Source organism: Cuculus canorus, chromosome 3 (assembly GCF_017976375.1).
Source record: "Cuculus canorus isolate bCucCan1 chromosome 3, bCucCan1.pri, whole genome shotgun sequence".
Lineage (NCBI taxonomy): Eukaryota > Metazoa > Chordata > Aves > Cuculiformes > Cuculidae > Cuculus > Cuculus canorus.
The window spans coordinates 2,940,476-2,966,216 of NC_071403.1; the positions used below are offsets into that span (position 1 = coordinate 2,940,476).

Consider the following 25,741-nt stretch of genomic DNA (forward strand, 5'->3'; position numbering starts at 1 on the left):
CTGCACCCAGGTTTCCAATCCCGTGCACGCATAGGTTGATGTTTTCTCCGCGTAGATTGATGTTTTCTCCATGCTGTTTTTGCAGAGAGAAGCTGTCCACAAAATGCTGGTTTTTTCATCCAAGGGCTATAGGAAATGCATGATTTAAATGGCTCTTTATGCACCCAGTTATCTTCTTGGGGAAGGTGGTGGCTGGGTTAGAAATAAAGCTCGGAGTCTGTCAGACAAACACAGCGCGCAGAGAGCTCCTGGAAGTCGCTCTGCATTTACTGGCAGTCATTTTCTCGTAATGCATAATGCACAAGGTGCCATGGCAAGCTGAGGTGTAAAAACAGGGGGGAAAAAGGATGCTTTGGGTAGTGACTGAGCTTTCCCCTTCCTCTGAGGTTTCTCTCCCAGCTAATATCTGGGAATAATTTATAGCTGCATGTTAATATGTTGTCTTGGCATTTCAGCACATCTGCGAAGAAAATCCCTGCAAAGCAAGTGTGCCTTTTCACAATCGCTGCCTGTCAGGCTGGCAAACTCTAGCTGTGAGCAGTATACAAGGAAGGGGGGGAACCCCCCAGCACCGTTATCTGTTTAGGGGTGGGGGAAGGGGCGACGGTAATACCTTTAAAAAACCGAAAGGCACTAAGCCATTATTAGCAAAAGCTATATTGAGCATGCTTGCCAGACAGGCAGCGCAGCTCAGCTCTAGTTCCGCCCAGACATGTGCCTTGCCATTTTCATTTTAATCAGTCTGCTCAGGATGGCTGCTGATTCATTTTGCGGGATGGCCCCCTGGGAGCCAAGGTGGAAGCCTGAGGCGAGCTGCTATTGCATCAATGCAGCACTCCACATCAGACACAGGGAGGGGAGGCAAGGCTTCGGCAGCAGATTGAGTTGAAAACACCAGCCTCGCTATTAAAAAACAAATCGGGACCCCCCTCCAACAAATAAAACCTCTGTGGAAATAATTAAAAAAAAAAGAAAAAAAGAAAAAGAAAAAGAAAGAGGAAAAACCCAACAACCCCCCTCCCTCAATCATTAAATAAAACACAATTAGCAGAGAAAAAAATCTCTTCTGCTCCATCCTTCCCCTTGCACCCTGGAATCGCTGGAGCTCCCATTTCTTTTCACAGCTCCTCGTTTAAAAAGAAAAAGGACGCTCTCTATTTCTCTATTTACCTGATAACTAGCTGGGGGTGGGATACCTGATTTAGCTGGAGACTTTGATTTGTGGGATTGACAACCTTATTATGCAGTGAGCTTATTATTGATATTATTCTGCTCTCGGTTGCCATGACCACCTTGTGAGAGACATTCAATTTTCTCTCTTCCATCATCATTATCTATGAGGCCATCTGTTGTGGAAAATGAATTCAGCCTCATTTGCATGACTGATAAGCAAATTTTTTTTTATCTATTTAACAGAAGGTCATATGCCGGGGATTTGGAGCTGGTGAAAAAAAAAAAGAAAAAGTGGAGGAAAAAAAAAAAGGCATCTCGAGAGGATGAGTGGGAGTGCGTGCATTAGAGGATGTATGTGGAAGTAAAACAGATCCCTCAGGCCTGCTAGCCTATCCTACTGCATTTGTCATTCCTGCCAGGGCGACATTTTTTTTCCCCCTAAGCTTCTGCACACTAAAGAGAGTGAGAGCTTTTTCCCTGCAGTCTTCTTGAAGCCCCCTGATTTTTTTACTCAGTGTTGGTGGGTGTATTTTAATACCTTTATTTTTTGAATTCCCTGGAACATGGGGTATCTTTTCAGTGTTCAATGAAGAAAAAAGCAGCCTTTTCTGGGTCTCTGTGGTATGCTTCTTACTCCTCATCCTTTCAAAGTTGTAGTTGTAGCCAGTGTTTCTTAACCATGCTGAAATGTCTTGCTTATGTTTAACTTGTAAATGGTTAAGGGGGCAGGTGTGGGCTGTGTTTTGTGCAGGGTGGGGTTGATTCTTGTAGCTAACTGGAAAGATTATTGTGATTTTTGCAGTCGTTCTGTAGCTCGTACTTAAATGTCCATTGTTTGCTCTTCTCAAGTTCTTCTGGCAATACTGCTGTGCAGCTGAAATTATATTGGGCTGTAGAATAGCTGATAAGAAATCCTAAAGAGTGTGTTTACTATATGAACGCATAATGTTGCATGCATTAAGCATGTTGTTGTTTATATAAACTTGCTGCATGTTGGAGGGTACTTGTTTGATACGGAGAAGCCTAGACAAAAACTTCACAGTTTGGAATGCTTAAGTCTCCTGACAGCCGAGTACAATTAAATAAAAGATTATAATATATACTATGTTTTTACACTAAAACGTTTGAAAGCAGTGGATTTCTACTTTAAGGGGGAACACTCGTATAAGAGCAGTGTTTTGAAAGGACGCTATCTTAAACGTATTGTATTTATAAGAGTTTTTCTTTAAAGAAAAAGCTTTGTAAATAAGGGATGGTTAATTCAGTTAACCTTCTGAAAATGTCATAGTCTATACTTCAATTTTAAAATAGTTTAGATAAGTATGACTGCAGTCCATGTACATTTAGTGCAAATTTGTAAACCTTATGAATTTAGTGTTAAAAAGTAGCTGAAAAGTGTAAAGAAAATGACTTATATTAGCAAAAAAAGAGAAAATATTTAGTCTCTTACGGCAGAAACGTTACACAGGTTTGCTTCTTTTATTTGTCAGTAACAACGATTAAACTTAACAGACCAGAAGCATGCTATTTTCTTCTGACTACTGAACAATGTGCACAGTCTTATCTAGGCAAAGAGGAGATTTTTAAAAACATTTGTCTTCTGCAGAAGTAGTGTGTGCATAAAAGTGCAGTGCTAACACGATAAATGCCTGGCATGGTTGATGATAGTCCTTTTAAAGATAAAAAAGGAGAGATGCAGTACTCTCTTGCAAGTAAATATGCTAGGTTTTAATTTATAATCCAAGGGAAATCTTTTTCGATATTTCGTACTTGCAATGAGGAAATGGTGGTGGTGCTGAATTTCAGGTGGAGAGAAGTTTCACTTTTATTGAGGTCAGAGATCAGATCTCTGACTTGTCTGCATTAAGTAACTTAAACTGAATTACTCAATTAAAATTCCTCTTTTTTTTGTTTTAGAAAATACTCTGCAACAGATCTAGCATTAGTTTGTCATAATAATCTATTACTGATAGTTGTTTAAAGGGTACTCTTTTCTCCCACGCCTCTGATTTCAGAAAGAGTATCTTTCTTTCTTCCAGATTTTTTTAAAAGGAATAATATCTAATACTGCTTTGGCAACGGCCATATTTATCATGCCTACTGGAATTTGCAGTGGAAGTTAGATCACCGAACTAGTTTCAGTCTCAGAGTTCAGTGCAGTGCAGCTCTGGTGGTTGGGGTGGGTTGTTTGGAACGGTACTAGTTTCCTCAATGGACTTTGGCTGAAAGCAATAGGCTTCTGTGTATTAGCAGGCTGTCTTATAGCACGCAAAGGCTGAGGTCTCTGTCTTATCCCCTCCTCCCCCCCTCCGCTTGAATTGTCAGCGTCTTCCAAAGGCTGGCGAAAAAAAACTGGTGAAACTTCAGGATAACACAGTCGGTTCCCTTCCCCTGCCCCCCCCCCCCCCCAAAGTTAATTACCGAGCTTGGTTGGATTCCTCCTTGCCACCCTGACATTTGACTGCTGCTAATTCGCTGATTAATCTCATTAATGTGATTATAGCAGGATTTGGAGCCGGCTGCCATTGTTCTGCGAGGCAGCGCTACTCAGTCCGAGCGCTGCCCGCTCTTCAGCACCGGGAGCTGTCCGCTTTCAGCACCCGGAGCTGTCCACGCCCGCTGCCATCGCCCCAAGGGCTCCGCTCGAGGAGGTAAAACCAGGAGAGGCTTTTCTGCCTCCTGATCGAAGCGATGCGAAGATGGCTGTGGTAAAGCATCAAATCTCTGCCTTTCGATCCTTCTTCCTTTCTTTTAAAAGCTGCCTTCGCGTGCATTTTGTTTCTCTTGGAGGGATCCATGGGGCAGTGTACTTTGAGCGGTGTTTTTCCTTGCAGCTGGGCAATTTAACTCTGAGAATGTGAGGGATATTACAGGTCTTGTCATACTTAGCTAGACTTTTTGTTCCTAGTAAAAGAGTGTTTTTGTTGAGCTGAATGCTTTCATTTATCTTCTTTTTGTGCAAATAAGCAGCGTATCCGGCTCACCACCTCAAAATAATGTTTGCCCTCACCAGCACTATTGTGCGCAGGGTCTCCCCTGTGCAACGTTTTCCAGAGTTTGACAATAGGAAGCATTTTATTGATTGAAACTTGATCTGGAAGACCTTTTGAAGGTATTATTATACATATGAATTACTTTTGCAGTCTTCAGTTGCAGCAATATTTTATATTCAAGTTTGCAGGTTAGGCGGTTTTAAATCAGACTAGGAATAAGTTCTTTAAAGTAAGGCACTTTGCATACCATTAGGGTCTGATCTGCTCTGCCCGATTTGGCATTTTGACTTTTATGGTCTGGAAGTTACATTGTTATCATTTAATAACAGTCAATTGCACATGCGCAGTAACTTTTTTTTTTTTTTTAATATCTTCTCTTTCATTTGTATTCTTTATGAACACGACCCTGTACTGGGAACTGAAGGCACACATTAAACTCTATTGTGTGAAGGATTTGCCAGGACTTGCCAGCAGTGAACTCCTGCAAATCACTAAATTAAAAATACTTCTAAGTGTCTTGCTGAGGAAAAGGTGGGATCTGTTATAAAACACACCACATTTCAAAAGATTCGAGTATAGTCATATTCGAGTATAGTCATATTCGAGTATATGTCAGTGAAACCTCTGCAGCCATTGCAATCTCTGGATAAATAAGAACTTACATTCAAAACTGACAAAGTGCACTGAAGCTGAAAGAGTCTGTTGCTTCTTTTACTATACCATCGACTTTCATGTAGTTCTTCAGTCACTGATGCCATATTCTTAATAGGATTTCCTATTTTCTTTTAATTTCCTTTTCTCCCAAGTTCTTTCCCACCCAAAATCAAAAGCCCAGTGAGTAAGGTATTGTCTCCTTAAGTGCTTTGGAGAACTATACATTTAAAGGATGTATAAAATAGGACTGTATAGGAACAGGTTTTAACAGTGACAGCCACAATATGCAGGCCAATTAAGGCTGCTCGTTAGCGGGTATATTCTTGTAATACTCCTGTCAAGCTGAAATTGTACTCTCTTATTGACAGGAGTGGGTTCGTCTGATGCTTGAATTCTGCTTTCTGTGTTTGTCTAATGTTTCAAGTCTCATTAGAAACTGCTACCAGCAAGAAAGTGAAAGAAATGGAAGGTTTTCAAGCATACTTTACCTGAAATTTGCTAACCTGGCTAGCTAACCTTCGGGAAAAATACTGTGCTCTCATTAACACTGCTTAAACATGACCTGCATCTCCTTTTCCCCACGGATAATGCGCACTGACGAGACACAGGCTAGGGGAGGGAGAATCCATCCCACAACATTAAACCCATACCCTAACGTCTTATGGAGGATAATTAGGCCAATGAATCACCAGTTTCCCAAATTTCCTTTTCACACTGGTCTTTTTGTAAATGTTTCTAATTTATGCAGTTCCCCACCCCCAGCTCTCACCAATATGGGAGTTTTATACATTCTGCCCTGATTAAAGCAAGAATTGGTTTTGTCTTCAGTGGGAGAAGCACTGGGCCATTTCTTTATGTCATCCCGAAGGCTGGACAAGATGATGAAAGCTTTTTTGCAACTAAAACATAGAATCATAGATTTGGTAGGTTGGAAAAGACCTTTGAGATCTTCGAGTCCAACCGTACCTGTCCACCACTAAACCAGACACTTGAGCACCTCATCTACCTGTCTTTTAAGCATCTCCAGGGATGGGGACTCCACCACCTCCCTGGGCAGCCTCTGCCAATGCCCAATAAGCCTTTCAGTGAAGAAATTGCCTTCAGAAAGCTTGAAAACACCTCCCACAATATATGTACCACATAATTGCCTTCACTCTCTTACTAAGGCTAGCCAGGATTTAAGATAAGGAGGTCAGTTTTAGCAGGGGTTAAAGACAAGCCCTGATTTTTGAAACACGAATAGAGTTATCCAAAGAGTCTGCATGTAAATCTTATGCTAGAATGCGATGAAATTCCTCTCTTGGGGTGTAGGTATCCGTATACACTTGTGAAGGGGTCCTTTCCTCACCAGGTGTGCGTGTGTTTCTCAGGCAAAGTTGATTTGGGTGGAAAATCCCTTCCAACCCAAACCATTCTCTGATTATTCTATGAAAAAAAAAACAAACTGACATGCACTCCCTACGACACAAACATGGTAGCAGCTCTCCTTCCCTGCTTCCAGGAGGCTTTGCTCCCAGCCTTCCTCCACCCCCTCCGTGCTCCCCGCCCGCACCTGCGGCCCCATTCCCAAGGGCTCCATGTCTCGGCCTTTGGGGAGCCCTGCGAGTGCAGGGAGATGTAATCAGAGATGACAGAGAAAAATTAATGGAAAAAAAGAAAAGAAAAAAAAAACAACCAAACCCAACCATGACTGAGGTGGAGATGGGGGGCGGGGGAAGAGACACGTAAGTCCTTTTTTATTTTTTTTTTTTTGTTTGTTTGTTTTCTGAGGGAAACACTGCATTTTTTTTACCAAACCCGTGGAAGTCATGAGGGTTCTGCTACTGTTAAGTCCCTTCCTCATCAGGCTGGCTCTCCTCTGAATCCCTGTGACAAACTTCCCCCCCTAAAAGCCTCTCTCCTGCCATCGGAGTGCGGCTTTGGAGCTGCTCGATGATGGCTTAGGATGCGAAGGGTTGGTACACAGAGGCTGGCTTTTACTTCAGCCCCCAGTGTGAGTGCTAGGTGGGAAAAGAACGGTACCCTCTACGGTGGCCAACATGTCTGGTCTCCACACGTCAGGCAGTGGGCTCGGGAGGGATTATTACCTCCAAGGGCTGGAGTAGAGGGTGTTCGTTGTGACTTTTGGGTCAGCCTACCCCTACCTCAGCCGTGGCCGGCAGCGTCTGCCTGCACTGAGCATCACAGCGCAGGGCGAGACGAGACGAGGTGGGGAAGGGAGGCAGGGATGCAGGGAAGGAGGGATGCGGGGAGGGAGGGATGCAGGGAAGGAGGGATGTGGGGAGGAGGAGGAGGGGGCTGCAGCAGCACAATGGCCATAAGGAGGGCAACGGAACTGTCAGGAGCGTGCGCGTGTGCAGGGAGAGCATTATAGGCTGTATGTGGAATCCCCAGCATAAGAAGGATATGGAACTGTTGGAATGGGTCCAGAAGAGGCTGCAGAGATGATGCGAGGGCTGGAGCACCTCTGCTGTGAGGACAGGCTGAGAGAGTTGGGGTTGTTCAGCCTGGAGAAGAGAAGGCTCTGAGGAGACCTTAGAGCAGCTTCCAGTGCCTGAAGGGGGTCTGCAAGAAAGCTGTGGAGGGGCTGTTTACAAGGGCCTGGAGGGATATAGGATGAGGGCTACTGGCTTTAAAAGGAAAGGGGGATGATTTAGATTAGACATTAGGAAGAAATTTATGATGAGGGTGGGGCAGCCCTGGCCCAGGTTGCCCAGAAAAGCTGTGTCTGCCCCATCCCTGGGGGTGTTCCAGGCCAGGTTGGATGGGCCTCTGAGCAGCCCGGGAGGTGTCCCTGCCCATGATGGCACTGGATGAGCTTTGAGGTCCCTTCCCAACCCAACCCATTCTGTGATTCTCTGAGTCTCTGTGCGTGCCAGGCAGGCTCCTTCCCACAGGGAACGTTTTCCTCGCCGTGGGAAACCCCTCCTTGCTGCGGGAACGGGCAGGGGGCAGGTCTGGGACCCTGCGGGAGGCGCCGCCGCCCTGAGGGGCCGCGCTGAGCCTCGGCGGGGGCGAGCGGAGCGGGGCCAACGGCGGGAGGGGGGGACTGGGGGAGAGGGAGAGAGAGAGAGAGAGGAGGGGCGGAGCTCCGCCTCCGCCGAAAGATCACAGCCTGTCACGCTGTTCCCCAAATGACATTTCGGGGACGGCTTTAGAGCGAGTGCCTCCCCGCTGGAAAACCTCTCCGGGCGCCGCGGGGCCACCCCCGGGGGAGGCCGCCCCTGCCTTGCGCTGGTGGTGACCCCAAAAAGGCTGTTCCAGGCGCACCCGCAAAGCCGTCCTTTCCAGCCTTGTTTGTGCTCGGGCTGTGGAGGCTTTAAAGTTGGGCCGCGCGAGTGGCTGAGGGCGGACAAGCGGCTAAGGGGGGAGGGACGCTCATCTTATTTTTCCTCCCTTTTTTTCCCCCCCTGTTTTTAAATGGATAAAATAAAGGAGCCCTCAGCAATCTAGCTTATTTCCCCCCCCTGGAAATAGTCGGTCCCTTTTGTTTCTAAGGAGGGAGGGTGGTGCGGGCAGGTGAAATAAATGAAGCCTCAGCGATCTTGCTAAGGTTTTCCTTTGGAAAGAGTTGATTCCTTTTGTTTCTAAGGGGAAAGGATGGTGCAAGCAGGTAAAACAAACAAGGCTTGGGCAATCTTGCTAATCCTTTCCTCTGGAAATAGTTCACTTCTTTTGTTTCTGAGGGGAGAGGGTGGTGTGAGCAGGTAAAATAAACGAGGCTTCAGCAATCCGGCTGAATTAACTCTATAAACCCCGGAGGGGAACCCCGCAGCTAAACAACAATGTGGGGTTTTTTTTTTGGGGGGGGGGAGGGGGGTTGGGAGTGGATGGGCTTTAGGGTCCTTTCCTACCCAAACCATTCTATGATTCCGTGATAATTCTCTTTTAAAGGCACGTTCATAGGACTAATTATTGAGTTTTTCCTTTGTGTGTGTGTGATTCTATAATAATTCTCTTTTAGAGATGCATTGAGAGGACTCATTCTTGAGTTTTTTCTCTTTTTTTGGGGGGGGGGGAGAAATATGAATCTATGATAATTCTCTTTTGAAGATACATCAGAGGACTCATTCTTGAGTTTTTTTCTTTTTTTTTGGGGGGATATCAATAATATCCCCCCCTAAAATACGATAATTCTCTGCTAAAGATACATTGAGAGGACTCATTCTTGAGTTTTTTCTCTTTTTTTGGGGGGGGGAGGGAGAAATATGAATCTATGATAATTCTCTTTTGAAGATACATTCAGAGGACTCATTCTTGAGTTTTTTTCTTTTTTGGGGGGGGATATCTACGATAATTCTCTTTTAAAGATACATTGAGAGGACTCATTCTTGAGTTTTTCCTTTTTTGGGGGGATATCAATCTACGATAATTCTCTTTTAAAGATACATTGAGAGGACTCATTCTTGAGTTTTTTCCTTTTTTTTTATGGGGGGAATATCAATCTACGATAATTCTCTTTTAAAGATAAATTCGAAGGACTCATTCTTGAGTGTTTTCTTTTTTTTGGGGGGGGGAGGGAGGAATATCAATCTATCATAATTCTCTTTTAAAGATACATTCAGAGGACCAATTATTGAGTTTTTATCTTTTTTTTTTCTTTGGGGGGGGGGGGGGGGAGGGAAAGAGGTTGTTCCATAACGCAGACACCATTTTACGGTAGCAGCAGAAGCAGGGGGTGTATTTTTAGCGGTTCCCCCGTCCTCGGTGGCTGCGGCGTTCCTGCTTTTCCCTTCTTTTTTTTTTTTTTCGGCGGAACGCAGCATCCATCCATCCATCCATCCATCCCCCCCCCCCCTCCTTTCCCTGCGCTGCGCGGTGTTTCGGGGGTACCGGTGCGGTCGGGAGGATGGACGTGCGTGGCTGTGCCTGAAGGATGCGGGCTGAGGCGGGGTAAGTCAGCAATCTGCTGCAGTGATGTGGTCCCGAGGGGAGGCTGGGTTGGATGCCTGCTGCCTAGGCTTCCTCCAGCCCCGCCGCCTCCGCTGCTCCTAAATGGAGGTTACAGCTGATGCATCAGCCAGAGAGCTGCACGCATGCCCATCTTCTCCTCCTTCAGTGGTGGCAACTTAGTGCTTTCTGCCTTCGACTTCAGGCCTGGTTGGTTTCCTGTCTGAAAGCTTTAGTACTTTCTCTTTTTTTTTTGTCCATGTGGCAAAATAATTAGCATAGAGATGAGAAGGGATCCTTGGCGCTGAGGCTTCAGTCGCGGGAGAAGATGTGCGGTGGGAAGTTGATTGGATGAATGGAGAACAAACGGTGGGCGTTCAAAAGCATTAGGAGAGTTTTGTTGTCGCGGAGCAGGTTTGGCGGTGCTCTGGGTGGTGAATCTCGTGAGATGGAAGGAGGCAGAGTGGCTGGTGCTGAGAAGGCTGCCTGACACAACCGTGGCTTCTGGACCGCCTGCATAGAACCCCATCCCTTTGGACTACTTTGTTTTGCAACCCTATGGCTTCCCCTTTGCCGTTCCCTTCAAGGTAAATCCCGGAATCGTGTGTCGATGTGTCCTTTTCTCACCGTTGTTGTTTGCAGGGCGCTCTGCGGTTGTTGGCAAAGTGATGGAAAGTTCAAACTCTTCGGGCAGTTTAACAAAAGGGCGGTTGGGGTTTGGTAGGCATTGGCGCTTCTCCTCCCACCCCAGCTCCTCAAGACATCCTTGGAGCTGGGGGAGGCTGAGCAGCTCAGGGACCGATCCTGCTCTCCTTCAAGTCAACGGGGAGTTTGACATTGCTTCCAGTGGAGACAGGATCGAGCCCTCACACTGCTTGTTGTTTTAGACTGCTGGAAATGTCAGATTCCCCCTTCCTATTTACTAGAACAATGTGGTCAGACCTGTAAAATTAGCAGCTGCTGTTTTCGCTGAAAGCCCAGATGTGATTAGTTTTGATTGGTGCGGTGTGCAGCTTTCTTGGCTGGAAGGAGAAGGATGCTTATTTAAAACAAACTCACTGGCGTTGCTAAAAACTGAAGTTATTGATTGGCAAATTACTAGGGATCCTTTCAGCTGCGGAGATCTCTGTTATAGATGTGTCCTTGTAAAGGCTACTTGATCAAAAAGGGAAAACAAAAGAAGAAAATAAACAAGCTATCTTTGCATTATCTATTATTTTACTTATTTATTTATTTTTTTGCCCGATAATAACACTGAGTCAGACTGGAATCTCACTTCTTCAACAGAGCATCCATTGATAGGCATTCCTTATATAATTCTTATACTGTGCATAATATGTGGGGGGCTCGAACATTTGGGTACCTTTGCTTTTCATTCGTGTGGTCATTTAGGGGTATTTTTATCCAATTTTAAGGATTCTTAATCTCCTTAAAAATGGTGATTTTCACTTTAACTGACCTAATTTTGAAACTGCAGTTAAGGTTGGGGTTAAGTAGAAATTATTATCCTTTAATTGTCTTTCTATAGTTCTTGTGACCATTGTAGAACCGTTTAGTGAAGGATTTGCTTTAATTTGAGAGGTGTGGGGGGGTTTGCTACCTTTATTTATGTTGTTTTGGAGAACAACAGCGTAGTTCCGAAGGAGATTTAGTTTTTTTCCCCTCTCTCTTCTTTGTTTTAAATTGACGTTTCAGTTTTGTCTTGATAGTTTGTTTTCCAAAATTACCAAACAAATACAAGTCTTTGTCGTGTCACTCTGCATACAAAAAAACAATATATTGGGACAAACTGTTAACCCTTTGCGGGCAGTTAGCAGGTGCTCCTGGTGATTTATCAAGGTTCTTCAAGTTTGGAATGGTAAGGTTAAACTTGATGGTGTAGTGTGGTGAATAGATCTGTTTATACTTGTTTGCAATATGACACATTTAAGAACAATTGAGATGGCAACATAACACCGATAGCATTACAAAGATAGAGTGATGCAATAAACCAGGATTTTTCACTAAGGAAAAAAGTAATTATTGTAATTTTTTTTTTTAAACTACATTGACTTATCAAGTAAAACAAAGAGAAGAGTAAATTATAACAATGAGCAAATGCAGAATTTAGTACATTTTAAACTACTGTATGGCTAGATTCAATTTTGTATGTATTTTACCTCCTGAACTTTCTGGAGAGTGGATGTTCTCCCTCCCACTCCCTAATATTTTAACCAACAAGGGCAATAGTTAAATACTAAGCAATTGCAGTGGTTTCTTTGTTTTAGGTTGAAATACTCAGCTATATGACCACATTTTCAAAAAGGGCATCAGTTTTATGGTAGTGGTTCTTAGTTCATTGTATGACTTTGTTGTTTTACTCTCCTGTCTTGTACCTTGCATATTATAGAATTGAGCCACTGGGTATTTGGAGACAAAGACAATTAAGAAAGAAGAGGAGCTAGTTCAGTGTATTCAGACATGTATTATTTCCCCGGATTTGTTAAGGACAGTTTTTGAGGGGCTTTTTCTGTGTTTTTTTTGGTTTTTTTTTTTTTTCCTTGTTCTTTTCTATTTTGTTTCATTTTTGTGTTGAGGAAATGAGTAAGATATGCAAAGGAGTATTCACATATACATATGAGCATACAATATGTGCTGTGATTTATTAGCTAGGCAGAGAAACTTTGCCATATGAATGCCAAAAGCCATACTGTTTCAAAAACTTCTGCACCAGTCAGGCTTTTACGTGGACTTCAGAAGAATGAAAATATAATTCCCATCCATCAGCATTTCCATAGGAAATCAGCATGTGCATTTCTTTTCAAGTGCATTGCACAAGCACGTCTATAAAACAAAGTTCTCTGTATGTTAGAACGTATTCCTCGATGAACTTTGAGCACAGTCATTGTTTTGTTGAGGGATTCAGCGAGGGGAAAAGTGCTTTGGTATTAGATATGTATACAGTACTGAATATCCTTATAGAAATACCGAATTTAATATCAGTTTGCTTGAACTTGATAAATGTTTGCATCGTGTTTATCAACTTTTAGTAAAGATGTGAAGTTGTGGATAGTAGAGTAGAAGAAAACTTCATGACTGTGGATTACTTACTGACCTTTTGTTTCTCATCATAGGAATGATGAGAAACCCTAACGAGATTATCAGTGATGTTTTAAACAGAAGGGCAGCCAGATTTCTAGAATGAAAATGGGTGCAGACCAAATAGCATCATCTTCTCCACATATCCTAGATTAAAAAGTCACAAGGAGAGCAAACCAAAGCTTTTGTAGGCTGTTGACAAAGATTATCTCTTTAGAATCCTTCACGGTATTTTGCTTTGATTAGAACCGCTGCCATAGAGGAAAAAAAGCAGCAAAACGTAATGAAACTGAAATTAAAGGGGAACGTCTTGTGTTGGGAGGGGGAGTAGGATGTGGAGACAGACAGACAAAAACCACAATAGGATTTTTGATCCCTTAAAAGAGATCATACTTTTAGTCAGAGAAAACAGTAAACATCATTATTAGATCAGATTTAAAATCTGATCTCGGATGAGATTTGCGGTGTATATACTAGTTCAGTATGTTTGCACTGAAGCTGCAGATGTGGAGCACTGTCACCAAGTAACGGAACTAGCCAACTGGGTTGTGGAAATAACCAAGGCTGCAGGGCGCCCCACAGAGATCCATCAAATCAGGTCTGGTAGGTTGTAAACATTAAGAAATCAATGTTGCGTCTGCCAGTAGACCCTTTAGTTTGCTGGAACTCCCACCAGCCTAATGCATCTGGGCAATAGCTTTCAGAAACCAGTTTCCTTCAGGATAATATTTTTTGTATCGTGAGCATCTATCATAACCAAAATGATTGTAGCTCTACACCAGGCACACTCGTAAACATCTGTAGGACCACAGATTTTCAACCAAACCAGCACCAGGGGCTGTCATTCTGTGAAATATTGAAAGCCTGCGTCTCTCATACCTTCTGTTAGGATGGCAGTTTTTAATCAGGAACTTGATTAAAAAGGGCACGGTGTGTTCAGTTGGCATAACTTCAGGTGTTGCAGTCTGAATCCAGCAAGTGCTGTCCATCCCTGGGTGCAGTGGGGAGGAGAAGCAATGCAAAGCGGCGATCTAAACAGCAAAATATTTTTATGATGGCTTTTAAGAAGGATGCTGTTCTGTTCCTACCTTGCATAAGCCCTCTCCGGACCCCAAAGGGAAGACAGCAATGAGCTTTGGATCAGGCCTGTCATATCTTTTTATAGACTGATAGGCCAAACACATTTCTCGTGCGGCTCCAGTAAAATCAGAAGAAAACATCTCACTTTCTCGTGTTTGTGTAATTGATAAGAATGCTTACAGACAGAATGTAAAGGGGAGTATAGTAACCATTCAAAAGAGCCTTTAAACCGCTCCCTGAATGGCTTATTTTTCCAGTCTCTCTGGTGATATTATACACATTATATTTCACCTCCCCTCCCAACTCCCTATAGAAATGCTGATACTTACTTGGAAGATGCAATGCCACGATATTTATATTACATATCGTTAGCTGGCTTTATTTTTCCAAGGGAAATTCCCTTTTCTTCTCCTGTCTCTCGCCAATACTGGAGGATATTACCAAGGGAATAAAATTTTATGCCTAATTTTAATGTTCTTCTGCCTAATGTGGTGTGAATAAGTACCATGTTACAGCATTTAACCTAGTCCATCTTTGTCACTTCCTGAACGTAGCCAAAATGCAGAAAGAAGATATCCAAGGTTTGTTATGAAGATGAACTGTAGGAACTGCTTGTTCTCTCTTCCAGAGTAGATGCTCTGGCATTCCTCGCAGTGCTGCAGCAGGGTATTCTCTTGCATGAGGAATACCCTTGAAAGGGGTTCCCCAGACTTCTTGTGATACTGTGAGTCAGTGGCTCTTCCCTTTATTTCTTATCTCCTTCTCCAGAATTAATTGTTAAACCTAATGCCTTGTTTTTTTTGTTTGAATTACTCAGTAGCTTCTGCCAGTCCAGCTTCTAAATAAGCACTGGTGATTTGTTTTAGTCACATTTTCAGAGATACTAGCAATTCCTCTGTTATCTGAAGAGGAAAAGGCCCATGTTTAAATATGAAACTATGCTTATAACAGCTTTGCATACATCCAGGCTGTCATGTCCCATGCATAAATATTCAGGATTGTTTTTTTGGGTATGTGCCTAGTTAGGAAGAGATAAAACTGTTATGTCATAGAAAATTGTAAGATTGAGTGCAGGGCTTTTTATTTTCTGTGCATCTTTATAGCGCTCTTGTCTTAGACAAGTTGTTATGAATTCAGCGTGGCATTTCTGCAGTGTCTTGGTTATACAGCATAGTTTGACTGATGTAAAAACCTCCAAACCCAAACTTCTTGGGCTTGGAGTTGACACTACAAAATAACGCTTGTGTTTTTTCAGCACGTGAACAAAGTCCATTCTGCGTCTTGCACGGAAACACCCAGAGTTTATGCAGGTCAAGTTAAACTATCTTCTCATGTAGGAAAAGTTGTCTGTTCCAGCAATTTAAGATGCCTGCGCAAATGCTGTGTTATTTATTTACTAAGAGAGATAAATTTTCTAATTCCATTCAGAACTTCATAATCCTCTGACCCTTTGGCTGTTGCAATTCTGCTCCCAGTCTCAAGCTCCAGTTTTCAACAAACTCCAGATTTCATCACTGCCAGTGATGAAAAAACACCCTATTTTTTCTTAACCTTTTAAAACATTCTGCATATTTGGACCTACCTGAGCTTCAGGGCTTTGCTTTTCTGTGTGGAGTTCCTGGACCTCCATACTCCAGGAAAGTCAGTCTCTGGGACAGTAGGCACAGGCCGGGCTGCAGCGTTCTCACGGGAACTAAAGTGATTTTTGGACATTGCAAGTAAAAGATGGAGAGGCTGTGATGAGGGGAATGAGTAACAATGTCAAGGCAGGGAAAAAGAAAAACATTCAATTAAAGGAAAGTTGCCAGTGGAAAACCTGAGGTCTTATTGACCAGTATGCAGAATTTGATGCTAAAGAAAACTGGAACTCCATGACCATTGGACATATGACCTCAAAAAAACCTAGAAGAACAACAGCTTCGGAAATGGATATGGACAAGCTGCTTGGAAAGGAGTGCACAAAGGAGGCAGGAGGTGTTCTTGGATGAAAGTCTGGAGTACTTCATGAACTCCAAGACCAGCTGGAAAAACAACAGAAGCTCAGGTAGGTTTATTCTCATTTGCTACTTCGACTACTGTTATTTCATTTTCTTTTTTTTTTTTTTTAAACTTTTTATTCACAGCCCCAAGAACCCATCCCTTTCTCTTCAGTTCTTCCATCCCTTTCTTAGTACCTAATTACAAGGGGAGAGGGAACAAAGAAAATACCTTTCAAATAGCCAGTTTAATTTAACAACGCTCCTCTGTGCGCTGTCAATCAAAAGTGGAGAAAAAAAGAGCTAGAATAGACCACACCCAGTATTCATAAATATGTGCTAAATATGCATAAATGCATACGGACATGTAGAATTTCTGTGACTAAGTATCAGTTCTTTGTACAATGATTGGTGACATCAAAACAGAAACCTTTGTACTCCATTAAAACAGATAGGAAACATCAGACTGTTTGCAAGCAGTCCTGGTCGCTAAAACTGTGTTCTGTGAAGAAGTTGTAGACATGTAGCATGATTCTTCCTGCATGCAATCCCTTGCTTTCTGAGAAGAAACCAAACTGAAAGATCTATTTTATTTATTTATTTATTTTTATTCGGGGAAAGAAAATAGAAGCATTTTGTTGTTGGTTCAGAGAACCTGCTCACTGATTAAACAATAGTAGCTATCCATTCCATTGTGTCGATTTTCAGGTTGATCTTTGCATGAGCATCCCCTTTTAGAACACTGTCAGCATTTTGCAGCGTGTATTCTTTCAACTTTGAGAGTGGGTGCCTAGGAAGACCTCTTTTACTTCTTTTACAGTGTGTTACTGCCTCACCTTTATCGCTTCTGGAGAAGTTGCAGAAAGGCTTGTAACATGTCTGGGTGAACTCCATCTGCTCTGAAGAACCTTCTCAGGGATCTCTGCACTTTGTTAACAGATCATTGCCTGTTCAGTCGCAGTTACTATCATGTTTTTCCCGGTGGTAGATGTGGTAGTCCGTACCCTGCATGCCAGCTCTTCAAAAGGTGATAAAATATCCATCATTGATGGAATTTCTGAACTGCCCATCAGGAGGCTGACCCATTTCATATTTTATGGAGAGAAATATATGTGGGAAAAGGATGGAGATTTTTATCTGTGACCTTTCCAATCTAATAATGCCTTTTTTTTTTGTTGTTGTTGTTGTTGCATATCAGTGACCTTGGCTGAGAAGGAGCAGATGATGATTAGAAGAAAGAAAAGAAAGAAAAGGGTAGATCTTTTCCATAGGTCTGTTTGGCCTTTGTGACACAACAGACTGGAGAAAAGGCACGCTTGAATAGTTTACCTTGAAGATGGAGCATTCTGAATTTAGCAAATGCAGCCACTGCAAAGCAGTATGGAACAAAACACCCAGTCATTTCACTGCAGCAGCCACTGTGCTTCATAGACAGCTCTGCAGAGCAGGTCTCATCCCAAATACCTTCTTTCTTTACCTCCTACCTGCACAAGAGCCAGCACAGATTGTCACAGTGTTAATTCCAGCCAACTCCAGTGGAAAATAAGGGCATATGACAAGAGTGCACATATGTTAATGACTCATGCACCCTGTACTTCTTATTTGTCATTTTATATGTTGCTTGTTACGGTTAATAAATTTTTATTTTGTGAAAAGTGTGATGTATTTGTTCTGTTTAGGAAAAAAATGATATGGAACACCCTTTTCCTATACCTTCACTTCTTGCCAAATTCAGTAAAATGTGGCTAACTTGAAATTCAATTTTCTAGCAGTCATAAGTATAGCTTATTCAAAGAGCAGAACACACAGATTCAAAGCAGCGCTGCCAATAACACGTATCAGAGTATGCTTCTGAGCCTTCCAGAAATTGTATTCAGATTGACTTCTGTAATTGCTCTTTTGTGTTCAGAATCACCAGTCTTTCTACTCTCACTGGAAGCATCTTCATTTTTGTTTTTAGAGGCATTTTAAATTTACCAAGCATACTTTGGAAGCCACTGAACAGTTCCTGTGTCTTTGTTTACAGATACCTGGTGAATCGCCTTGGGAACTAGGAAAGAAAACACAGAGCAGCTTTTTGAGTATAGGAGTTAATAAAGTAGAGGTGTCTTCATAAATGTTGCGGTCTAGAGAACTATCTTTGCATTACTGTATTGCAAAAAGGTTCCTAAAATCCTTAGCTTTATGTAGATGCCATACTTGCTCAGAAGTTGGCCATCATCACTGTGTGACTACTCGAATCACTTGAGTTTATGTGCTTGGAAGTTTAAAGAAATAGAAATGGGGCACCTTGTTTACTAACTTTCTTGCTTTCCCATACTTGGCAAGAGTCGTCTTTCTTAGACTTATAAAATAATCACGTTCACCATAGATTTGTCCAGCCATGAGTTGCTAATCACTGGCAGCAGCAGTTACAGGTTCTCAGAGCCAAAATGCCACTGGTTTCTCAGGGTATAGATGCTTTTGATTTTGAGTGATTTCCGTTAAAACATTGATATAAACTCAGCACACGCTCTGTTACGCGACCTGGAATTGCAATCTCCGGTGTCTAAAAGCTTTGCTTCTGTTACTGACCATGCTAGATTTGCACCATGATTGTTCCAAGGTCTACATATCTTGAGATTTACTGTGTTTAACCAGTTGGGGAATATTTGTACTACATGGCAAGCTTTATTTTGTGCCTCCATTGTTGACTTTGGCTCAGCTTTCTTTTTTGCTGCTGATAAAAATGAAGCTCTGCACATGTAGAGAAAACAGGGTCTATAAACCCTATGAAAGAGACATAAGAACTTCACTACTTCGTTCTTTGTATGTTTCTAATCTTGCTAGAGACTAAGTATAGAAAACTGGAAGCATGAAAACGGGGGAATGAGGGAAGAATAAGAGGCTCTCAAAAAAACACCCACAAAGAAAACAGGAATTGGAGGAAGCTGAGCCTAACCTCTTAAAATTCCTTAGGCAGAATTCTGGGGTCCCACAGTTCACTGCCGTGTTTCCCCCAAAAAGTCTGTAAATTGCATTAAATATCCTGAATTATGGAACGTTTCTGTCTAGTAGAGTAATTTATGGAGAACACTGCACTTGTAGGGGCCTTTATAAGTGCCTCTATAGCATTTAAGGAAAGTCTAGATGATGCTCTTAGTCATATGATTTAGTTGTAAGCAGTCCTGCGAGTAGCAAGGAGTTGGACTCAATGATCCTTATGGGTCCCTTCCAACCTGAGATATTCTATGATCAAGGAAGCATGAATCCTAGACAAACTGCATCCACAAGAGCTCTTCAGTGGCACAACTGTTACTGGGAAAGGTTTCTTTTGTAAACTGGACTTTAATTAGTTAAAGGAGACTCATCGATACTACTCGTCTGTAGTATTTTGATGTAAGGATGCAAGTAAGTCAGGAGATTCCACCTGTCCCTTGTTTTGGCCAACTGAGGGGCCAAAAAACCCGAACCAACTAGGACTTGAAACCGAGCAAAATCAGTAGCTTTCCTGACGTATTTATCGTTGATAGATACTATGACTTTTCATGTATGAGAATTACAGATTTCAGATCATAGCTGAAGATTTTTGAAGAAGAAATGTTGCCCTCATTGTGAACTGTAACCCTAAACTGATGAAAAATGTCTCAGTTAATGTTCACACATACACTTAACTGTTTATTTTTCTGCTGAAGCATCAAAATGTTAGAGCCATGGTAACAGCAAAAAGAATTTGCCAGACAGCTATATTAGTACAAGGAGACAATGCATTTGCATGGCTGCGTTCATAGAGCCAGTGGCCTAATCCTGTTCCACTGAAGTAATTGAGAATTTCTTCAGGGGAAGAATTCTTTTTTTGTATTAGTTTCTAGGTTTTCCAGCTGTTAACTTACTTTTCCAGTACAGCTTTCAGAGCAATTCAATTTAAAATATAATTATTAACCCACGCCTTATCAATTGAATTCTTGATTGCTTTATCATTTTGCCCAAAAGTCTGAATACTAAGTTTGAGTTTGGCATGTTATTGTTGTGAGTCATTTCTTGATCAACAATTACCTTGGTTGTGGTAAGCTTAAAAACAACCTTCCCCAAGAGGTATCACAGGCATGGCATAAGCCAAGAGGTATTCTACTGTCCTCTCCAGAGGGAGGTTGCTGCACCTGCTTACAGGTAGAATTATCAAACTGAGAGACATAGGATATTCTATTAATCAACCTTTCTCTTTATTAAGTAGTGTATAACTGATACATTTCTAGACATCTGTGGTAAGATCCTGAATGCTTCTGAAAAATAATCTTTTAAATATAGTCAGATGTTGCCTCTTTTCCTTGGTCTTCCTTGGATTTTTTTTTTGACCCTTAACTGTGCACAGATATTTTACCCACATAATTAAAAAAAAAAATCTGTATGCAAATAAAGAGCACAGAACTATTTTAAGTACATAAACTCTTGCATGCATCGTACAAGGCAATAGATAAGTTTGAATGCGTTGCTGCAAATCTTGAGAACCATCTACATTATACGCTAATAATGGCAGATGTCTACCAGGAAGATTGAGAGGAATCGTACACTTTAGAAACAATGATACCTGTTTATAAACAGAACGGAGCAGAACAAAATCGTGATTCTTGTATGGCGTCCTCACCTGGGTGCTCATATTGAATTTCATAGGTCTATTTATCTGCTGCTTACAGGTCAAACTTAAAAGTTTATGGAATTAAGGCCTAAGCATTTGAATTAGAGCTCAGGTTCACTACTTAAAATGAAGTTTTGAGACAAAATGAACTGTGTATTCACTAAAACTGGAAAACCTTCTGAGTTCTTGCTGTAAAAAAGCTATAAGTAGGGCAGTAGTGGAAACCAAATCACAATAGTTTTCCTTCCAGAATGAAATAGTTTGATCTTTTATTTGAATTTTTTTTTTTTAATACTTTCTTAACTTACATTACAAAATAAACTACAACTAAATCCAAAATACTTTTGGTTAAATCAAATGATCCAGTTGAACTCATATAATTTATCCACTGTTTGATTTGCCAAATGTCTCATTTTAAATTAACGGGAATGAAGAAGTTAACTTCATACATCATTTTTCTGGTGCTAAAGTTGGGAAGATTTATGTTGTACTGTATCCTACAACCTTACTACATTCAGTGGTACTGAGATCTGTGCATCCCTAAATTCTACCTGAGCATCTTGGTGTCCCAAGTGCTCAGCAGGCACTGCTTGAAGCCTCATGTCTCAGGTTAAGACACATGAGAGGAAGGGGATCCTCTCAACATCTGCATTTGGGAGTGCATGGTCAAAAAATTGTTTTTAGCCAAATAACTGTAATCACTTGAGATTCACTTACACTTCTAGAGATTCCTGGTTTGTCAGTGTATGGCAGAGAGAAAATAGATTTGGATACACCTCATTGCTTGTGTAACGCTGTGCGACTTCTTTTGTCTTGTGAAGTGCTTTTGTGAATTATAGATAGCTTTGCATATAAATGAGCTGTACACTGCCCTGCAGTACACTGTTATCCCGATCCTTTTGCCCTTATTGCCCTCCTTTAGATCACAGGAACAGTCAGTGCATCTTTTCTAACAGAAAATACATCTGACAAATTGACAGTGCGGCACTAGAACGCATCTGCAAGTGTTACCGCTGGGTTTGTAACCCAGGCTACTTGTTAATTTTAGAGGCTTTTTTCCCCCGAGACCATTACTGTGGGTGAGCAAGGAAAAGAAAGCGAGGAGGGAAAGCAAGAACAGGTTGCCTTTGATGGTGGTAAAAAGTATGGTGTTTCTTTTTAGATCTGTGACAGATGCGACTGCTTGAAGGGATTTCAGTTTGATGGTTCCACCTGAGAAATAATCCTAAAACAAATGACAAGAGTAAAGGTGTTAGATGAGTCTTTACTAGCCTTTGCCTGGCAAATGGAGCGGGGGGGTGTGAGTCCGTTCTCATTCCACTCCATGAGTTTTCTCTTTTTTATGTCATCTACGTATTTGTCAGTAAGAAGAGCGTGTCTCCGTCAAAATGGTCAAGGATGGGTACAGGGTGTGCAACTACGCTTGAGCTGGCTTTAATCACTCACTTTGTTCCGGAATAGCAAGGTGGTTGAGAAGATCCTCAGTTACTAGGGGCTGTTTTTTCTTTTCTTTAAAAACTGGTGAATCTGAGACATGACATTTTATGAGCCTGATAAACTTACCAAGATAAGGAATCCATGTGGTTGCATAAAACATAGTTCATGTTTGCCTCCTGTTGTCTTTTCCAAGTAGGCTTCTTTTTTTTCATGAGCAAGTTGATTATTAAGCGCCTGAGATAGCATGTTATGATGAAGTGACAGAAAACATTTGTACTTAATATCCCTTAATGAAATGTTAAAAGTCTGTATGCTGATCTAAGTATTAAAGAAGTGTAGAAGTAACAGTGTTTTACTTGATTAGATGGCAAAAATGAAACAATATTTTGTGACAGTTGGTCCTCGTAGTTAACAGCTCATCCAAGGGCTTATTTTGATACAGAGATCATGTTGTACATAGTTTACAAGATCGTATGAAAATCAGATTGGAAAGGATACCTGGAGGTCCAGTCCAATCCTCTTCTCAATGGTTCAAATGGTTCAAAATGGTTCAGATCAGGATAGACGCATAATAAAAGTCCAAAGTTCAGTCTACACAACAGCGTGAAAGTATTGTGGAAGCATGTGAGAGGCTGTGAGAAAGAAAGAAGGGTGTTTAAATCATATTCTCTAACTCTGTTTAGATGATGAACGAATATGCTGCTATAGCTATACTGACTTCGTCTTATATTGCCATATACAGATAATTTCATTTCTGGCATCTCCACACGTCACTGGGAATAGAAACATCCCTCGAGCCAAGAGTTTGCTCTTCTGTTGGATCAGGTGGTGAAAGGGAATCCACAACATCTGCGTGGGTCAAAAGGGTGGGAGGAGAATGCAAGCTGAAGGACAGTGTCACTGAAAAATGCATTTAAAAAACCCCTTTACCCGCTTTCTCTGTTCTGAAAAATCATTCGGGAAAATCTATTTTCAATCATAGAAATACTTTTCTATTGCAAGTTAGAAAAGGTACCGTCAGAATCAGTTTAGCACCAGTGGGGAGGTACCATGGCTGGCCAAAAAGATCCTTTCCATTTGAAGTTCTTTTATTAAGTAACAGAAATTAAGGCAAAAAGTGTGGAAAAAGATGTAATGTCCAGAGGAGTTGGGCAAAAAAGGAAGCTGTACACTTCAGTGTTTAGAAACAGCCCTCGTGTAGGACAGGTCAGAGTACTTGGTTGTTTAATAAATCTTTATTTTGTATTAAGGAATACATCGGTTTTAACGTAAGTAGTGACACTGTGGAGTAAGGAAAGGAAGTAATTTGTTGTTTCCGTAACAAAACATGATGTTGCTGTGCCTCCCATTTACATTTCTGCTGGTTGGTGTGGACTCTCAGCATTCTTGGATTTGTGGATCATAGATGACACTGACACCAAAATAGGAAAAAAAACAAGAGAAAAAAATAAAAGGAAAAATATGAGATTCTATTTCCTTTGCTGTGCTTTGGTCACAGATGGGTTTGTTTCACTTTAGAGAGACAAAAACCTCTACTTTAGCCACAGAACATTAAGGAGCAAAGTCTTCTCTTTGTAGCTTTGGTGTAAACTCAATGTGTCCAATGATTTTACCGGCTCTCTTGAAGCAGTCTAGGTATTGCTGCAAGAACAACCTGAATAACTCGGAAAAGACTGCAGGCATTGGATGAATGTCAGGTGTGAACACAGACGAGAGCTACATATTTTAATTACAAATAAATAATTTCTATTTTAAATAAAAAAATAAAATTTAGATGGGTCTTTTGAAAGACAGCTTCTTTCACAAAAGCTCTGCCTTTCATAGCAGGCCTTCAGGCACATTCCTAACTTCAAAATGCTCTTAGGTTTGAAATGATTTAGCAGTTTATAGAATCTTCACTCACCTTTAAGGTTTTGATGTGTTTTCACATGATATCACACATGCAGTGGCATCTGTTTTGCACTCATAGCCAAAATGAGATTGTTCTCAGCAATGTCGAGAAGAGATAAAGACGGATTCATAGGGGATAGTCAGATGTGGACTCACTTGAAGATGTATTTGAAGTCTCTATGGCTGACAAAGCAAGAGTGCTTTGAAGGGGTTGGAGAACAAAGGTTATGAAGAGCAGCTGAGGGACCTGGGTTTGTTTAGCCTGGAGAGGAGGAGGCTGAGAGGAGACCTTATCACTGCCTACAACTGCCTGAAAGGAGGTTGTAGGGAGGTGGGTGTTGGTCTCTTCTCCCAAGTGACAGGTGATAGGATGAGAGGGAATGGCCTCAAGCTGCACCAGGGCAGGTTCAGATTGGACATCAGGAAAAATTTCTTCACTGAAAGGGTTCTCGGGCACTGACAGAGGCTGCCCAGGGAGGTGGTGGAGTCCCTATCCCTGGAGGGGTTTAAAATGTGGGTATATGAAGTGCTTAGGGATATGGTTTCATAGTGGACAGATATGGTTGGACTTGATGATCTCAAAGGTCTTTTCCATCCTAATCATTCTATGATTCTGTGATCCACAGGGGCCATCTTTTTCTTGTGTTTTTATAGCATTTAGCACAATGTATGCAGTTTTATGACTTGCGCTGTTGGCAAGAATAACACATGTATATTAGACATTCTGTAGAGACAAGACTGTTATTTTACTGTGAGTCAGGGTCACCCGTAGGTGAAGAACATGGTGCTGACAGAACATGAGCCAGCAGTGGCCCAGGTGGACAAGAAGGCTAATGGCATCTTGGCTTGGATCAGAAAGAGCATAGCCAGGAGGAGCAGGGAAGGGATTCTGCCTTGGACTCAGCACTGGTGAGGCTGCACCTCGAATCCTGGACTCAGTTTGGGGCGTCTCACTGCAAGAAAGACATGGAGGCCCAGGAGCGTGTCCAGAGAAGGGAATGGGGTTGGTGGAGGGGCTGGAGAACAAGGGTTATGAGGAGCAGCTGAGGGACCTGGGGTTGTTTAGCCTGGAGAAGAGGAGGCTGACGGGAGACCTTATCACTGTCTACAAAGGAGTTTGCAGAGAGGTGAGTGTTGGTCTCTTCATCCAGGTGATAGCAGGCAGGACATCTTTTTGATGTACAGTGTAATGCATATTGAAGACTCAGTGTACTTTCATCTTTCCAGATAATTTCAGTGGTAATCATCTTTGATTTTTGTAATGTATGGGTATGGAACTCTGTGGCAAGCTGAAAATTCAGCAGAAGTGTTAGTTGATTATAAAAGTCCTGAATGTATGATTTTGCTAAAAATATTCTTGAAATGAAAGTGTAGGAATATGTCAGTCTTGTCGTTACAAGCTACGGTAGTTATTCATTCTTGGAATGAGTGACACTGTTTGTTTCTTGTACCCTAGGAAATACTGTGGTTACTCAGCTGTATGGATAAGTGATAGGGGAAAAATAAAAAGAGATTATTGTAAAAAGCAGAATATGTAGTTCTAGTAATGAGGTAATACAGTCTGATGTATTTCACAGAATCATAGAATCGCTTGGTTGGAAAAGACATTTGAGATCATCAAGTCCAACGGTACCTGTCCACTACTAAATCATATCCCTAAGCACTTCATCTACTCATCATTTAAACCCTTCCACGGATGGGGACTCCACCCCCTCCCTGGGAAGCCTCTGTCAGTGCCTGAGAACCCTTTCAGTGAAGAAGTTTTTCCTGATGTCCAATCTGAACCTGCCCTGGTGCAGCTTGAGGCCATTCTCTCTCATCCTATCACCCCTTCACTTGGGAGAAGAGCCCAGCACCCACCTCTCTACAATCTCCTTTCAGGCAGTTGTAGGCAGCGATAAGGTCTCCCCTCAGCCTCCTCTTCTCCAGGCTAAATAGCTCCAGGTCCCTCAGCC

The 25,741-nt window shown here is 41.9% G+C and overlaps 1 protein-coding gene across 19 annotated transcripts in view; it reads left to right on the plus strand.

Annotated features, from left to right (window-relative positions):
• The first annotated feature begins 1,541 nt into the window (after positions 1-1,541).
• MYT1L (myelin transcription factor 1 like) overlaps positions 1,542-25,741 on the plus strand; it is a 345,697-nt gene continuing 321,497 nt past the window's right edge. For 6 of the 19 annotated variants that reach the window (XM_054063088.1, XM_054063084.1, XM_054063089.1 and 3 more), the window contains exon 1: positions 9,760-10,297. The gene's annotated coding sequence lies outside the window, so the exon portion shown is untranslated. Of the gene's footprint in view, positions 1,795-9,595; positions 9,714-9,758; positions 10,298-25,741 lie in introns of those variants that run through there. The other 13 variants (XM_054063083.1, XM_054063087.1, XM_054063093.1 and 10 more) reach the window with 9 other exon arrangements.